At 39.3% G+C, this 17,659-nt stretch overlaps 1 long non-coding RNA gene across 1 annotated transcript in view; it reads right to left on the bottom strand.

Moving 5' to 3' along the window:
- Positions 1-12,382: 12,382 nt before the first annotated feature.
- LOC117522921 overlaps positions 12,383-17,659 on the bottom strand; it is a 1,044,039-nt gene continuing 1,038,762 nt past the window's right edge. Inside the window, exon 4 of the long non-coding RNA XR_004564374.1 lies at positions 12,383-12,511. This is a non-coding gene — a long non-coding RNA (uncharacterized LOC117522921). The remainder of the gene's footprint in view (positions 12,512-17,659) is intronic.

The following is a 17,659-nucleotide window of genomic DNA, read 5'->3' as shown; positions in this document are numbered from 1 at the left end:
ATAGTTCCAATTAGCCCTTATAGACATTGATGTAATAATGATTTGATGATTTTTCTGTTGTCTAACAGCAGAATTGTTCAATTTCAGTTTATTCAAATTGTAGAGCGCCAACTCACAACAGCGTCGTCCCAAGACGCTTCACACAAAACAACCCAAAAACAAATTAAAATTAATTAAATGATTAAAAAGCACAATTAAAAAAAACACAATTAAAAGAGTAAAAGAAATATTCAGAAATATAAAAAAGAAATATAAGTCTGCAGGACTTGGTATAAAGATGATTGCCATCTGCAGACAGCCTGTTTCGACATCATGTTTCACTCTGGTTCACTTGACAGCAGATAATTGAGAGATTTCTCATGCATGTAACTCGGCAAATAATCAACATTCTTCTGTAATTGTAATGAAATAACTGTTTTTTTTCATATTCAGGCTACATTATGTCATTGTATGTCATTTAATTTGGTAATTACTGATTGATAACATACAACACATTCAACTCAACCAGTACATGCTTTAAGTCGAGCAGTGGGCAGACTGTTTTTATTCATCTTCTGTCCTCATCCATAATGGACATAATGTCAGGAATTGTCCTAGCACCCCCCCCCCCAGCATAAAAATGTTCAGATTTTACTTTTCAAAGAAATTTGCTTTAACGTTTGAAAATAAAACTTTTTTAGAAAGAACTTTTTGCAAGAGCACAGATCCAAACTGTGTGTTTTTCTGAGCCGTTATCCATCCACACACCACCATCACTTTTCCCTTTTAATTGCCTAAAACACTAACCACTAAAGTCTCAACCTGTTCGCATTAGATGAGCTCTGTTTGTGTGCTCCTCTCGGGTGGCTTCTCAACAGGAAAGCTGATAAGAGGGTATATTAAGGCTGTTAAACAGTTGAGGAGGGCTGGGGGCTTCTGGGACCCAAAGAGACCAGAACCTTTATTGGAAATGTAATTTTTGTTTGTCTGCAATTACCTCCCTGCTCATTTGTATAACAACAGACGCTGTTGTTATAGCGAGGAAAGAGCACGGTGGATTCTCAAGGATTGCTCTTCTGAGAGGCTGCAGTTTATTACAAATGGGAAAGCTTTCATTGCAGATTGCCCCGGCACTGGGTTGAGGTATGTGACCCGTCTCGGGTGTACTCGGCCGGCGACGGAGTATGAGATTTAGCCACAAAGTGCAGAGCAACAGCTAGAATGTATAAATGTATTTGTTTGTGGGCCGATGTATGCATGAATATATTTGAACGTTACGTTCAGAATGCAGGTTAATTAAGAAGTTGTCTGTACAATAGTCTGTGAAATGTACACTAACACGTGTGGTATGAATAATGTTGATTATAGTTTTATTAGGTGTGAATCACTTTCCTTCTGAATTCTGAAAGCATTTTCATTACCTCTGCCAAGGAGGTAATATTTTTGCTGATGCTTGTTTGTCTGTTAGCAGAATTAGGTAAGAAGTATGAAACCGAATTTCTAAGGGCGGAGTATGGGCCTAAGAACAAACCATTAACCTTTACAGGGCGGATCCAGAATTTCTTTCCTACTTTTTCAATATTGCTAGATGACTCATTTTTGCATGAATCTTTGCATGAAAAAATAATAATTTCAAAATCTGACATAATTTATCTCAGAAAAAGGTTGAAAACTCCCCTATCTTTTAATATTAAAGAAAGTGGGGGGCAAAATAATTCCTGGACCCTGAATGAGATCCACTTCAAAAGCTAATGATTTCTTCATTGGCCCCCATACCTCACTCTTTCACCAAATTTCAAGAAAATCAGTGGTTTTTGCATCATCCTGCTAATATTTATCTCTAAGCCCCTTGTCACATTAGCTACAAGGGACAGAGGCAAAGCGACCAGCTGCCATTCGTTTTCAATCAGACTGGATGTTTTACAGCAATGAGAAACAAGTGGTTGCTATCCCGCCAACTAGGCAGGGTCATAATATATGAGATTATTTCGTACAAATACTGATCTATGCAACACTGCAACTGCCAGTCCAAGCAAAGGGAGCTTGACAACAGCATAACCACAATGTGACATATGTTGTTTGGTTGCTTGAACAAAATAACCCAATATGGTGGAATACGCTCTGAGATCGTTACTTCTGTATAAATCTGGTGTTTCTGTCATTTTCCTCTTATAGTGTGTACAGATGGTGAGAAATAATCTTAAAATCTATAAATCCCATATTTTAAAACAAAATAATACCTCTGAGATGATTTATAAGAAATCTTACTGAGATGTTAGTAAGCTAACTAGCAATACAGGAGTGTTAGCATGACACATGTTTTACTGAAACAAATCAACCGAACTTCCATGAAACATGGAAGAAAAGCTCATAGTTACAGTGTTGGGTTATTGTGCCATTTGCAAACTATTGTTAAACATTGTGTACAATAACTGCAAGTAACCATGAGTTGGCCATGCCCATCAAACAACAAATGGCAACTGTTTGATGGCAACATTTACAGCTAATCTGACCTTTGGGTGATAGTTACAAAAATATGTAATTTCTAAATTTAATTTTGACTTTTAAAAATGTAAAACTCTACAAATGCTGTCAAGACAAAAAAGCTGACTCATGTAGACTTGATTCATCTTTACTCACAATTCGTTTATATTTTGCAGAACATTAGACTTAAAAAGTTATTACCCAATTAGAACTTTACATTTTATTCAAACAATAACTTAAGTTCTGGATGTTGATTCTAATAATTTCTAAAAACATGGTTGTGCATGTAGAAATGTGCCTTTTTTGCAGTACATCATGTAAACGTTGTGTGTTGTCTTTGTGCACATATTACGCAGCCTAGAATGAACTACTCACTGTATCATAAGGGAAAATGGCCTTAATAAGGTCACTGACCCCTGACCTCTGGCCTTTAAAAAGAGCAGTGAGTTGCAGCTATTAGTCTGCTCCACACTGGGAGGCACCATTATCACTTGAAGGATGATGGCGGCAGCTTGTGGGTGCAGGTGAGGAGGGGCAGGGGGCTGGGGAGGAGGTAATTTGATTGGTGGAAAATTAGGGACTCCTTTGCTGAGGCATTATGGGAGAGTTCCTGGTGGGTCATTTTAGCTTCTCTTCCTCCATATTTCTCAGCTTGATTAAAAATTGATCGGCAGCGGCAGTGTGAATATATTATTGGGGCTATTATTCACTCCTGACAGATAATTGGATGGTACAACACAACTCTATTTTCTTTGGGGGCAATGCCATCCCTCGTGTGGCTTCGTGGTCTGCACGCGAGAGTGAGCACGAGATAGAAATAGCCATCAAAAACAGACAGACAGAGAGAGTTCTTCTTTCCCAATTCAAAGCATGACCCTTCACTCATTGGAGTCAGTATACATGTGACGTTACTGTAATATAAAGTGTGTAATCATTTTTCTCCTAATCATTCATAACCTATTCTTATATACATTTTGAACCTTGCCGTGAAATACATTGTCAGATAAAACCAACAACATGGATTTGGATTTGCCTTTAGTTTCTGCTAATGCTTCTTTTCCAGTTCGCTTATTACCACAGTTTGAATTTTGGACTAAAAAGCACAAGAGCTGTGGCAAATGTGTGTGAATAAGCCACTCTGATAGCAGCTAGCTAGCATAGCCGTGGGCACAGATAGATATTGGAATGAGCAAAATGCAGCGTCCGCGCAGTGGCTAATGCTATTTGCTGTTTGCCCAAGGCTTAGCATGCTGCCATTTTCATGCCTTCTTAATGTCTTAAAGTGTGTGAAGAAAGAGATGTCGTGCACTACATGGCATGCACAGTTAGCCAGCAAATGCAGGAGCACACGTCATGTGCATATACGTTCCGTTTTTTTTGTTTTTTTTTTTACAATTGGGATTTTAGATATTTTCAAAACAGTGTGTTGAATTTTGACCTTGTTTTAAGTCTTTAGTTGCAGACAGGTATTTTGAGTTTCCATGCTGGTGAATGATTACATTAGCTAATGTAGCCAATGTACAATCACAAAGACTATTTTGAGAGTGGTATATTGACAAATGTTGGAATATGATGTCTGAATATCTCATTTTTGTGAGTGTTAATCAGCAAAGGTCCATCACCACACAGGTCAGGGCCATTAATAAAAAAAAAAAAAAAAATTGATTTCACTTATGATTTGGGCTTCCAACAATTGAGAAGCTGGTGTTCCAGTATTTCCATTGTGTGGAATTTCAATGTTAATTAATTTGTATATTCACACAATTAGCACTAATTAGCAGGTTTGGTTAGCTTAATGTTTGCTCAAGTGTCAGTTTGCTCAATATGTCCATTTGGGGTTTTCACGTATCGCATAATCCCTTGTGCGCCAGAGAGTCGCTGCAGTCAAAACAACATAGAGAGTCCACACGATGACAGTTGTAAATGAATATTATACTACAAAAATGTAATTTTTTTTTATGCTCTTTGTCACGTTAACAAGAGACTGCTGCATGATACCCTGAAAACTTGCTAAAACAATTATAAAAAATAATCTGTGTCTGTTACGTTTAATCTGTGTTGTGTGTGGGGGGTTTGGCTGGACATTTGGGTGTTCTTTTCTTTTCTTTGCTCTCCAGGTGGTATGCAAACTGATTTATTGTCTGTGGAGAAGGTGCTGGCAGAAGAGTCCTTCACCCTCATCAACGTGATGTGCAGCACCTGTGGATGGTGCTCACGTGCAACCTTAAAGACTTTCAGCTGAAGCAGATAATGAGATGGCGTTCTGCATTTAAGCCATGTGTGATTCAAGCAGAATTGCCGGGAACTCGACCTTGTGATGTTCATTTGTGAGACGCTGAGGACCGCGCCTGGGTTTGACACATCGTGCCTGTGAAGGAGGACGGGTGAGGGACACATGCTGTCAGCACACATCAGAGGTGATTGATTGTCTGAATAAATGTTAATAGTAATGTGGTATTTTGTTACGCAGTATATTTGAACATTGATGAGAATTGTGCAGCTCGCTTCTCACTGCCGTGGCGTGCGGACAGATGATCCTCCACCTGTTGTGAGAAGCTGCTCATTTACATAAAGCTTAAATTCAGACCTGAATGTGTTGCTGATAGTGTGTGCCTTTGAAGGATATAGTGTAGCTGCGACTTACCTCACCTTTTCTATCCTTCGCAGAGTCGGTTTGTCGTGTCCACCTGGGGGGTGTTTGGCGGTGAACGTGCGTCCAGAAGCGCCGGGCTTCGATCCTTTTGGGCGCTGGAGAGCATGCCATCCTTCACTCCACCAGACAGATGCATTTTACGTTTGTACACTTTGTATTGCACAGAAGGGGGAAAATAAATTGTTTTGTTATTGGAACCGCTTTCTGGTTGTTTTGGCGCTGGGTTCCGTCAGACGCAGGTCCGCTCCTCAACCCGCGTCGACACATAACAATCTGCATGGAATTTAATAAGCACAAACAGAATTTCAGACATATTATATATTAGTCTGGAACAAAGAGGACAAACATGTTGTAAAGAACAATAATCAATGTTAAAGAGCAAACTTCACTTTCTCCCAGAACGACATGATCAGGAAGCAAGTGGAGCTCACAGCAGCTCCCATTGAAAATAACGGAGAGACAGACTGTGATTCTCGCATGTTTACATAAAACAAATGCAGTAACAACGTCTATAAACCCAGAGAATATATTCACGAGAATTTTAGGCACAATATAAAAATAGTTTTTGACCACAATCACTTGTTTCTTTTTTTTTTTTTTTTTTTTGGCCAAATAGTTTCCTTGATGGAAATTAGCTACGCAGACTGAACAAAGTCAATTGAATCAAGTTTTGACCTGCCTGAAAAAGGACTGTGGACTATGCAACTTATTTGTGACCCACTGAGGGTTTCCAAAGAGAATTGAGATATTTAATTAATTTTTTTTTTAACCCACTGTCATTATTTGTGAGATGTTTTGCCATTTTTTAAAAAAGTTTTTGTACTGTGGAATCCATATAAAAATCAACAGTTGGTTTTTGAATTGCCTATGAATTTGAAATGGCTCTAAAACTGCAGGCACAGAAAACTGGGGCAAAAAAACGTTGTGATACCCTCAGGAAACTCTTTAAGACATCTTAAAAAAATACCGTCTTGCAAAAATTGACTTGTATTATACAAATAAAAACAAACCTGTTGAGTAAACTGTGGAAAAATCTCAAAGAAACATCATTAAAAACTAAGGCACAAATGACCACTCTTCCAGCCCTGCCCACTGCTACGGTAATTGGCCTACACTGAAAAAAGAACCAACTTAAAAAAGCAACAATAGGTAAAACGTGAATGAATTAAGTTGTTTGACCTTACGTTTATAAATTGGAGTTGATCTAGCGTTGATGTAACTTACAAACATAAGTTCAAACAACTTAATTAATTCAGGTTTTACCCATTGCAACGCTTTAAGTTGGTTCAACTATTCTCTTTTTTTCAGTGTACTCAAATTTGCACTGGGGTGAAACTGACCTGTTAAATTTGTGACACTGCAGCAAATTGAGCTTTGTTAAACTTCAGGCAAAGACAGGTGAAAATTGTGAAAAAGTATGATTGTGACAGTGGCACACAGTGGACACACGTCACACTTTATGGTGAAAATGTCATTTCCAAAAGGAAATTAAATTTGTGAGTGGGGTGGATTTTTAAAGTTGAATCAAGTCCTTAAAATAGCAAGAATCGTTCAGATTATCAGGACGTTTAATGTAGAAAATGTATGAACGTGATGGAAAAGGAAAGAAAATATAATTTAATTAACATTGCACTATTTTGGGGCGTGGATTAGGGTTTTTTCCTCAAGGGTCACGAAAAAGAAAAGTTTGAAAATACCGACGTACTGCACTGCTGGTACGGGTTCGGCATCAAGTGACAGATTTTCAATTTTCAGTTCTGTGTTCTGAGTGAGAGACAAAAAGGGAAAGAGAAACGGGGTGTGCGATAGTTTGTCAGTGCAAACAGAGTCATAAAGTGCTGCATGGTTAAGCCTGATGAATTAATAACAGGGAGGCAGATGGGTCCCAGGGGCAGTGTGGGAGCACAGCAGCAGGGAGAGACGTTCATATTGTGCACATTCATTTTCTATGTCTGCGTGCACCCTTATAAACAGGCAGACAGACACTCATTTACATACACATAAAATGTAGGAAGGACAGAGTAACATGGACCGAATGCACAAGTGACATCTGATAACACTTTTACACTGCATGCTAAAAGACACAATTTCCTGTTTCAAACTGTAGTTTTGTCTTTAAACACACACACACATCTCTGCACTTCCATCTTTCCAGCAGGATTAAAGACAGGACAAGAAGCTGGAATGCAACAAATATGAGACCAGTAATAGTCATATATTTCTCTCAGTTGAAACAAATGAGATAATAAAAAATTTCAGCCACATCATTCTGTTATTTAAAAATAAAATAAAATTAAGATGCTGAGTGTGGCATGGTTGAACACAAAGTGAAATAGTCATGTTTTTTTTTTGTTCTTTGTTTTTGCAATATAATATACAAAAAGACAAATGATACTTAATATAGCTGTTCTGTAAAACGGATTCTAATCTTAATATATCCTCAAAACAAGCAGAACATACAAGTTGCCAGGTTGGATAACAGATTGCTGACAAACTACCTGATATTTGAAGTAAGTTATTTTTGTTGAGAGGTTTGCCATAACTATTTGGATCATAAATATTAAATCAAACTGGTTTATGTTTTCAGGTTGTGGATTGTTTGATTGCAGACCCGGAGGTGGTTTGGACGTTGTTGTTTGTTTGCCTCATAGTGTATTTGTCTTCATTTAAAACACAAAGTGATAAAATGTGAATTGCATTCTTTATGTCTCTGTTTTTAAAATAGTAGATAACTTCATAAAAATGATAATGACAGTGATGACCGCATCGATGATCGTGTGTAAATGTCACACATAATGAAGACTGTTGGAGGTCAGAACATTAATGAAGTCGACACAGTAGTGAGTAAAAGTATTACATACACTGAACAAGTTCAGTATATATATATATTATACAAATAATGGATGGTAAGGAGTCCAATGCCTCGTCCAGTATAACTTTTCTTCATCCAATATTTCTCTATGTTGGATGACTTACCATCCATCAATTGTTATGTTCTCCACCCCCTCCCAAATTAAGCAAACAACAAAGAGTCAAGTAAATTAGATCAATTTATTTTGTTGTGAACAGCATATGATTGATTCTGATGCGATGAATGCTTCTAAAACGTCAGTAGCGTGCTTGTCTACCTTCTTAGTGTTTTTGGCATCCTTGGAGTTTTCCAATTTCCACCAGTTCCTCCTCTGTGAACTCAGCAAACCTCGCTGGCAGACAATTTTTGCTGTTGTTGACATGTTTGTTGCCATTTTTTCAACCAGCGTCTGTCAGCTAGTTCCTGACCTTCGTACGCTGCGCTCTGATTGGCTAGCTGTTGACAGTAAGCTCTAACGCTATTGGTCAGTGGGAACCGATCCAATATAACTTTTGGTCCTAGCCTTTTTGGATCCTTTTGGATCCAACATAACTTTCTGGCGCTAAGCATGCCAAAATACAGGTAAATGATGGACAGAAAGGCTAATCTGTGATTGGCTATTGCAATCTGAGTGGAGAACATATATATATATATATATACACACACACTGTATATATACAGAAAAGCTTCTATAATATCCGCATAAATAGAAAAAAGCAAAACTTTTGAACACTTTACACCTTTAACAATACATAATTTCTGTTAGGTGTCCTCTTGTAGTTTATAAGCATTTAGATGTTAATAATATTGACATTGACAATGGACTTGCTGTGACTCAGATGAGAGCAGTGTTGTGCAATGCCAGTAGGCTAAGGTAAGCAGCTAACTTTGTAATTGAATGTTTTACAAAGCTTCTTTACATTTAGTGAAGCAGACATGCACACATTAACCTCCGTAGAGGTCCTCTCCATACTGCTAGACACTTTTGTTGACATTTTCACCTGTTCAATGGAGATAAAAAGCACTTAATTCATACAATTACATTATATATGTTTATCTCATGACAGTGTTTGTCTTATGCATCCGAACTGACTCAATTAAAATTGTTTTTTTTGTCTCCATTGAACAAATGAACCTTAAAACATCTAAAAATAGAGCGCAGGTTGAAAAATGTCTGAGTTCCCATTTAGTAGAATTATTACTTGGGTGAATTTGACCTGCGCAGGTGTAGAATTGCAACATTGAGTGAAAACATTATGAAATAAATTCTACCCTATTCAAAAAGTCAGACGAGAACCTTGTAGGAAAATAAAATCCCATCAGAATCCTATAGGATTCCTTCCTGTAGGATTTATATGAAAAAAGTTGTTCTAAGTTATTTCTGATAGAAATCATATAGGATTCCTGTTGGTGAAAATCCTTTAGGATTTCTATCCCAAAAAAGTTGTTCTAATTTCTGATAGAAATCCTGTAGGATTAATATTGATGAAATCCTTGAGGATACCTATGTAATCCTATAGGGATTCTTGAGTAGGGGACAAGAACAAATCAGGTTGCAAGCGCAACAGAAACTCACTTACCTTGCAGAACAGAGTGCACAACATAAAATTGATATGCTCGATTACTGTAATTCATCACCGTCTCTCATGTAGGGTAATGGCAGTTGTGGACGTTAGCTGATGACACACCAGAATGAAGTGTCAACGATGGATGGGCGGGTAATTTATGATGGGCAGACAGGTCAAGGTTATAGTGTAATGTGAGAATAAGTGTGTATGAAGGGTAAACTGAGACAAAATTTTTGACCAGTTCTTTTATTTTTTTTTGCATTGTTTATATTACAGTAGTAATGAACTTTATAAAAAATTAAGCCAAATATCATAGCTATGATGGCTGCTATCAGCTAGCATGCGTTATGTTGAGTAGGTCATGACAGCTTGCTAACATAGCTAGCACGGCCTAGTAGCCTTTAATTACTTGAAGGGAGCACTATTGTTCACTATTGTTTCATGTGTAAGTGAAATTAACATTAATCTGTTTTTAAGAACAGTAATCTGCAGTATAAATACATAAAATCCAGATAGCTAATATGTTAGCCACCACCATTTTAGATTTGCAAGACAAGTCAACAAGTCAACTTCTTGGCTTCTGAGCCCTGAAAGATAGTGTTTTTTTTTTGGCTGTAAGAGGCAATTTAAAGGGCAGCTGAAGCATCATTTTGGAGTCTCAAAGCGTCTTTTATCAGTTTTCTTGCACTGTTGCCGTGTACATACGCGCCAATGTGTGGGTGATTTCTCTGATGGGTTATATGGCATCAGTGTGCAGCTGCCTATTTGTGGTTTATTCAGCCAAATGCCTGCACAGAACCATCCATCCATCCATTTCCTATACCCACTTACTCCAGTTAAGGCTCATGGGGGGCTGGAGCCTATGCCATCAGTGATAGGGTGAGAGGCGGGGTGCACTCTGGACAGGACGCCAGTGTGTCGCAGGGCCACATTTAGACAAACAAACACATTCATACCCGCATGCACACCTACGGACAGTTTTAAAGTTTGCAATTCACTTAACCTGCATGTCTTTGGATGTGGGAGGAAGCTGAAGCACCTGGAGGGAACCCACGCAGACACGGGGAGAACATGCAAACTCCACACAGAAAGGCCACAGGTAGGAATCGATCCCATGACCTTCTTGCTGTGAGGCAACAGTGCTAACCACTAAGCCCACCGGGCTGCCCACACACAGAACCTTGGATAAATATTGGTGGGCATCCAGATAAGCAGTCTAAGGTAGGCCAAATGGTGAATGTTCTCTGGCATTTGGTCAACTGAATGTATAGAACACTGCTGGCACACGCTCACATGTCTATAGGCAAACAAACTTTCAGTTTCAGCACAAAAACAGGATGTTTGTATGCTTGCATTTGTCAGACCGATAGACATCATGCATTTTGCATTTGTCTATTGTTTATGTGTGTGAGCCGGGTTTGTGTGTGTGTGTGTTCAATACCCAGCGGCCTCCATGGTTTCTGGGGGACATGGCAACACTTGTCTGGGGCCCTTTAGCACTGCTCTGTTTGTGGTCTGCTTTGGCCCTGCCAAAGCCTTCAGCTCTCACCTCTCCCCTCTGCTCCTTCTGCTTTTCACTCTTTTTTTTTTCTTTTATATCCTAGTTAGTTCTTCACTTTTCTTTCTCTTAGAACTTTCTGTGTGTGTGGTTGGTTTGCTCTTTCTGCACTGAGGACGCTTTTATGTGTGTGAAATCAAGCAGTCATCAGCTGCGACAGAAAGAACAGTGTCATTCCAACAAGCGAGAGGACGCACCGCGTCCGTTTGTCCGTAAACAATGAGCTCATTTAAAAAAAAAGAAATCATAGTCCATATTAATACACTGTTTACAATCAGTCGTATGTGTGGCACATATAATATACAAATAATGAATGTTTGAGTGCAATGATGAGAATATTTTGTGAATGAAATATTCTTTCCATTGCACAAATGAAAAAACATTCATTGTTTGTTTTGTATAACGCCTAAAATCCTTGTCATATTATATTTTATTAATTTATAAACTTACATTATGGAGTGGTTCCAAACAGTCCAACACAAACTTTAAATATCAGTCCAATCCAATCCAAAATTGTTCTCAGTCAACTTGCAAAAACAGTCAAATAGTTCAAAAACAATCCTGACGCTGTAGGCCCTTCGTGATGCTGTGCACTGATGTCTTCGTGTACACACTGTCGTCTGCTTACCTAAATGCAGGGAAAAATCGCGACAGAAATTTGTCGAGCTTTTCATCCAATGGTGTTTCTACTTCAGCTAGAGACATCTCAGTGAATACCGCAAATGCCTCCAGACAGCTTACGGCGTACTGGATTTGTTTATTTTGTGTAAGAAGAATTAGCACCAACAATAGGGCATCGCAGTCTCGTTTGAACCCTGCGTGATATCGCGGGATTTGACCACTTATGGCGACAGCCGTTCCCGTTGTGCAATATATACACAGCATAACTTCACACAGGAAAATGGTGTACTGTTTTGTTTTTGGCTGCATTCACCAAAGCAGTCATGAAAAGTCTTTATCTTTCAGTTCCCAGTGGAGAAGGGAAGACGAGGTGAATGAGAGACGTTGTGTCGGTAAGTGTTAGCCTACAGCAAAACCAGAGTAGCTCCGTTCTCTCGCCTGCAAAACTGCCTCGTTTGATCTCTGGGTCATAAACAAACTGCAACACCACTTTCCCACCACATCGTCACTTTTTCTTTGTATTTTCATTTTGCATGTAATTTGCCTAAAAACTCAGAGACAATGCTGTGTTTTTGTCCCCGGAAGAAGAGAAATGATGTCATATGCTGCACATTTGACCCCTTTAGCCCCCACCCTCAAAGGAGACTGCGCTGTCCAATACACTAATTTAAATCATCGTCTGTCACCAAAACAAACCCCGCCATGTTTGTTTTAAGATAAGTGTCGTCGCCGCTAGTGTGAGCGTGCAGTGGTCATGCCGTGCAATAGCACAAAATGTATGGAACCAAAATTGCACGCTAAATAGAACTAAAATTGCACAGTAAATGGAACAAAATGCCAAATGGTTTGGCTTCACACGGCTTCATATGCTTTGATACTCCCATGATGCACTAGTTGGATGTGACAATCACTAAACAGCTGATTGGCATCATTGCATTTCTGTTTCTTGAGGCTTTGATTGGTTTGCGAATAGAGCTGCCTGCTTCAGGAATAATGCCACACAGCCGCATTCTGCATTTGGGGTGAGCCTGTCACGGTGATAGGCCCACTGACGGCGTGAGGAATGCCGGATGACGCCTGCCTGTGGTGCTGCCTGCGTGGACTTCTCATCTTCTTTATATTATTATGTTGTTTGATTTCCTGTTTTCTGTTTCTTCAGCTTTGTAAGACTTTGCAAAACCTTGTAACTGTTAGAGTGGCCTAAGCAGAGGGTCACCCCTTTGAGTCTGGTCTGCTTGAGATTTCTTCCTCAGTATCATTAGAGGGAGTTTTTCTTAGCACTGTTGCCTGTGTGCTTGCTCTAGGGGTTGGTAAGGTTAGACCTTACTTGTGTGAAGCGCCTTGAAGCAGCTTTTATTGTGATTTGCTGCTGTATAAATGAAATTAAAGCTAATTCTGCCTTCACATGACTTTGTGTACTTCGTAAGCTTTGATATGTTCCATGAGTTCCACATGATGATCATCAAACATCCAAAAAGAAACATCAAATGTCTGCTTCTTCATTCTTTCATTTGTCTAACAACAGTCAATAAGTAGGTAAGAATAGACGTCACTAACATGAAGCAGTGCTGTTTCAAAGTCTTATGTCCACATCACAGCTGTCCCTTTGAAATCACTTAATATCTGCATCAAATCACTTAAAATCCACAGTATGCTCTGAACTGCAAGAAAATAATGTTTCGACACTCTTTTAATTGTTACCTGGATTTGTATCTTTTGCTGACATGTTGCACATATCAGACAAACATTGCAAATATGGCTCCAGGAATAATGCATTAATTTTAATGAATTAATTACAGAAGAATTAATGCTAATCACTGCAACGGTAACTTCACTGCTTTATTTTGTCGTGCTCACTCACAAGGCCTAAATCGTAACCTCGAAGCATGAAGGCACATATTACTACTCAGATACAAACTGTATTGAGCTCAAACAGACATTTGTAAACTCATCTAATCTCATGCTGAGCTCTTTGAGTAAAAAGACTGAGCTGATCTCCCCCATGATAGGACACCATCGATCCTCATAACAAATGAACCGAAGGACTTCTCCCTCTCTACTACGACGAAGCACAAGTTCAAACCCCAACTCGATCAATAGTTATGCCACTGAATCAATTTCTCATGCTTCGAGGTGTCAGATGTGATATGGGATCACTTTGACTGTGTCTCTTAAAGGAGCTTGGACCAAGTGATGCTTCAATGGTTTTGGATCTTCTTCAGTTGTCACACAAATAAACACTGGTGGATGTTGATACAGCACGATATGTCCACCTACTTTACTTGAAGTCTGTTTTTTCAATACCTTCTTTGATTGCTACAGTCATCTGTAAGATAAGGTAACGATACATGTATTTGTATTGAACCGTTTCGGTACGGGACGTTCGGTTCGGTACAGGGCTGTGCACAGGTGAGTTCATATTGCGTGCGTTTACATTCAGTGTTGCCAACTTGGCGACTTTCTCGCTAAATATGGCAACTTTCCAAACCCTCTTGACGACTTATTTTCTCAAAAGCAACAAGCGACAAATCTAGCTACTTTTCCTGGTCTTACTGGAGACGTTTCTGATGTTTGGCAACTGAAAGTGAAAGTCTCTGTTGTCACCGAGTGGCTGTCTCCCCCTCCTCCTCTGCTGCAGCAGCCTGTCAAGCGCTGAGCGGAGGGATATCTACAATCCTCCTCACTCGGACTCGCTCAGCCGATTGACCTCGTTTGCTGCGCTGTGATTAAATAGTCCCCAGACTTTGAGAAGCCCTGGCATTGAGAAGTTATTTTATTTTAAAAAGTGATGGCCAATTTTAATGAAAAAACAAATAAACAAACCAAGAATCAAGTTTATTTGTGATTCTAAATATTTTTAAGGTGGTTTTACTCACTTTTTTGCCTCTCCCATAATGTTTTTGTTTTCAAAACTTTATTTAAAAAGATATATTAACAAACATTAAAGGAACAGTTAATAGAAAGAGATAGAAAATAAAATAAATTGTACGAAAGTAAAGGGATTCTTTAAACATCCCTTATAAAAAAAAATCCCTTATAGAGTGTGACAGTTTTGGACAAGTTAATTTTTCTGGCAAAAATATGAAGGTTAAATAAAACTGTACAGGGCTTCATGCTGGAACCGTTGTGCTGCTCTTTACTTGTGGAAAGATTTTGTTTAAAAGCTGTTTACTAGGAATTAATATTTTATACATTTGTTGTTTATTTGAGAATATTTTAACTTATTACCAGGCAGCACTTTGCAATTATTTTATTTTTTCTGTTTTGTATAATGTTACAGTAAACTTGTTGGTTTTAAACAACAAGCAAATTTAGGTTTTGCATTTTGTTCCCATACTGTATTGAAAATGAACCGACCATGACCTCAAAAACCGAGGTACGTACCAAACCGTGATCTCTGTGTATCGTTCACCCCTAATCACAATTTTTTTTTTTTCCTGCTGCTTTAATGTTCAAATGGTTTATTGTTGTATTTGTTGTGTGTTGGGGGGTTTGGCTGGATGTTTTTGTGTTGTTTTCTTTCTTTGCTCTCCAGGTGGTATGCAAAACTGATTTTTGTCTGTGGAGACGGTGCTGGCAGAAGAATCCTTCACCCTCATCAACATTATTGGCTGCACTTGTGGAGGATGTCCACGTGCAGGCCTAATGACTCGCAGCACCTGTGGATGATGCTCACGTGCAGACTTAAGGGACTTTCAGCTGAAGCAGATAATTAGATGGCGTTCTGCATTTAAGCCCTGAGTGGTTCAAGCAGATTGCTGGGGAACTCGACCTTGTGACGTTTGTTGTGAGATTGCTGAGGACCGCGCCTGGGTTGACACATCATGCCTGTGAAGGAGGACGGGTGAGGGAAACATGCTGTCAGCACACATCAGAGGTGATTGATGTCTGAATAAGTGTTAATAGTAATTGTGGTATTTTGTACGCAGTATATTTGAACATTGATGAGAATTGTGCAGCTCGCTTCTCACGGCCGTGGCGTGCGGACTGATGATCCTCCACCTGTTGTGAGAAGCTGCTCATTTACATAAAGCTAAGTCAGACCTGAATGTGTTGCTGATAGCGTGTGCCTTTGAAGGATATTAGTTGTAGCTGTTGACTTACCTCACCTCTTTTATCCTTCACAGAGTCAGGTTTGTCGTGTCCCCTGGGGGGTGTTGGCGGTGAGTTTGAGTCCAGAAAGCGCCGGGCTTCGATCCCCTTTGGGCGCTGGACGAGCGCGCCGTCCTTTCACTCCACCAGACAAGCTATATATTATGTTGTACACAATTAGTGCACGGAAAGGGAAATAAATGTTTTTGTTTTGGAACCGCTTTCTGGTTATTTAGCGCTGGGTTCAGTCAGACGCAGGTCCGCTCCTCAACCGCGTCGGCACATAACAGTATTGTTTCTAAAACACCTTTGCTAGTGCCAGTACTCTTTCAAAGAAGTAGAACTTGCACGTCAAAATCCTCTCCTTGCAGTTTGTGCACAGCCCCTAATACCCAGGCTTTCCTAGTCCAGATACCTCCAGTAAATCACGTGGGTCTGCACCAGGATTGCTTTCACATGGACATATCCAAAACACATCCAGGGTCATCTAATAATACACTGCTTTATATTTTTGGGGGGGTTTTGTCTGTATCTGTCTGATGGGTGTGAACATGTGTACAGTATGTGTGTGTTTTAGCAGAAACAAATCTTTTAATAATTCTACACCTCACTAACATCAGTGACAACAAAAGTTTTTTTTTTTTTTTTCGGTAAGATCTGTCAATATGTAATTAATTAGTTAATTGTTTAAAGACAAGGCAATAATGTCCTTCTCAAACTTGCACCGTGGGTTCGCTGGTCGTTTTTTCCTGCAGCTGTACTGCACTATGAAATGGGACCAAGACACTGTTGATCTGTTGATTGATTTCTTTCTGATGCTCGATTCTGCTTTTTCTTTTTCTCTGTTTGAGGTGCAGCTCCATCCAGAGATGGGTGTTGGTATCGTTCCGGAAACCATCCTGTGCACTGGCAACAATTTCCTGTATGTTCGTTTTTGTGAATTATTTTTGTAATTTGTGTCTGTAGCATGGCCCAAGGCAGGGGGTCTCCCCTTTGAGTCTGGTTGCTTGAGGTTCTTTCCCTCAGAGGGAGTTTTTTCCTTACCACTGTCACCTGTGTGCTTTGCTCTGGGGGGTAGTAAGGTTAGCCCTTACTTGTGTGAAGCACCTTGAGGCAAGCTTGTTGTGATTTGGCGCTATATAAATGAAAATAAATTGAAATTGAAATCTGTGTCGGAAAACAAAAGAATTGTTTCATATTTAAAGTGAATTCTTGAATCATGTACTTTTAAAACCATGCATTGCAGCTCTGAATTAAACTCTATGGCAACCAACAAACAACAGTCAAAAAAAAAACTTTTATTGGGCTGATTGGGAATCTAGGACATCCCTAGATTTAATCAGGAATGTCAGACAACTGCAAGCACGCTGTAGTGCTTGTCTGGATGGACAAACTGACACAAAAACACTAATTTACCACCAGAGAGTTTTATAGTTGTGTCTGACAAGCGGACAACCATTAATATCGATTATTAATTACTACTATTATACACCTGGACGGACTGCATAAACACATGTAGCCAACACCACCCTTGGCACTGCAGCAGCAAGCCTGTAAATTTGAACATCAAGATGAATAAACCCCCTTTCAGCGTGCAAGCATTTCTGCAACTCTAGTGTTGCCACCTTGTGATATCAACATAGGCAAAAAGAATTGGAGGATTGCTCCAATTGTCAAGTTACTTTAGGTATGAGAGCTAAAAAAAGTCATAGTTGTATGACCAGACAATTGTCAGAATGTCATAAATCTTAGTATTCATATCATGGCAGGGTTCAGTCCAAATATTATACCACACATGAAGGAAATATAGCAGTTGATGAGTGAGATCTAGCTACAGACAAGACATAGTACAC

The sequence above is a fragment of the Thalassophryne amazonica genome, chromosome 13 (genome assembly GCF_902500255.1).
Source record: "Thalassophryne amazonica chromosome 13, fThaAma1.1, whole genome shotgun sequence".
Classification (NCBI taxonomy): Eukaryota; Metazoa; Chordata; class Actinopteri; order Batrachoidiformes; family Batrachoididae; genus Thalassophryne; species Thalassophryne amazonica.
The sequence above is the reverse complement of the archived record's forward strand: the minus strand, read 5'-3'. Positions and strand labels throughout refer to the sequence as shown.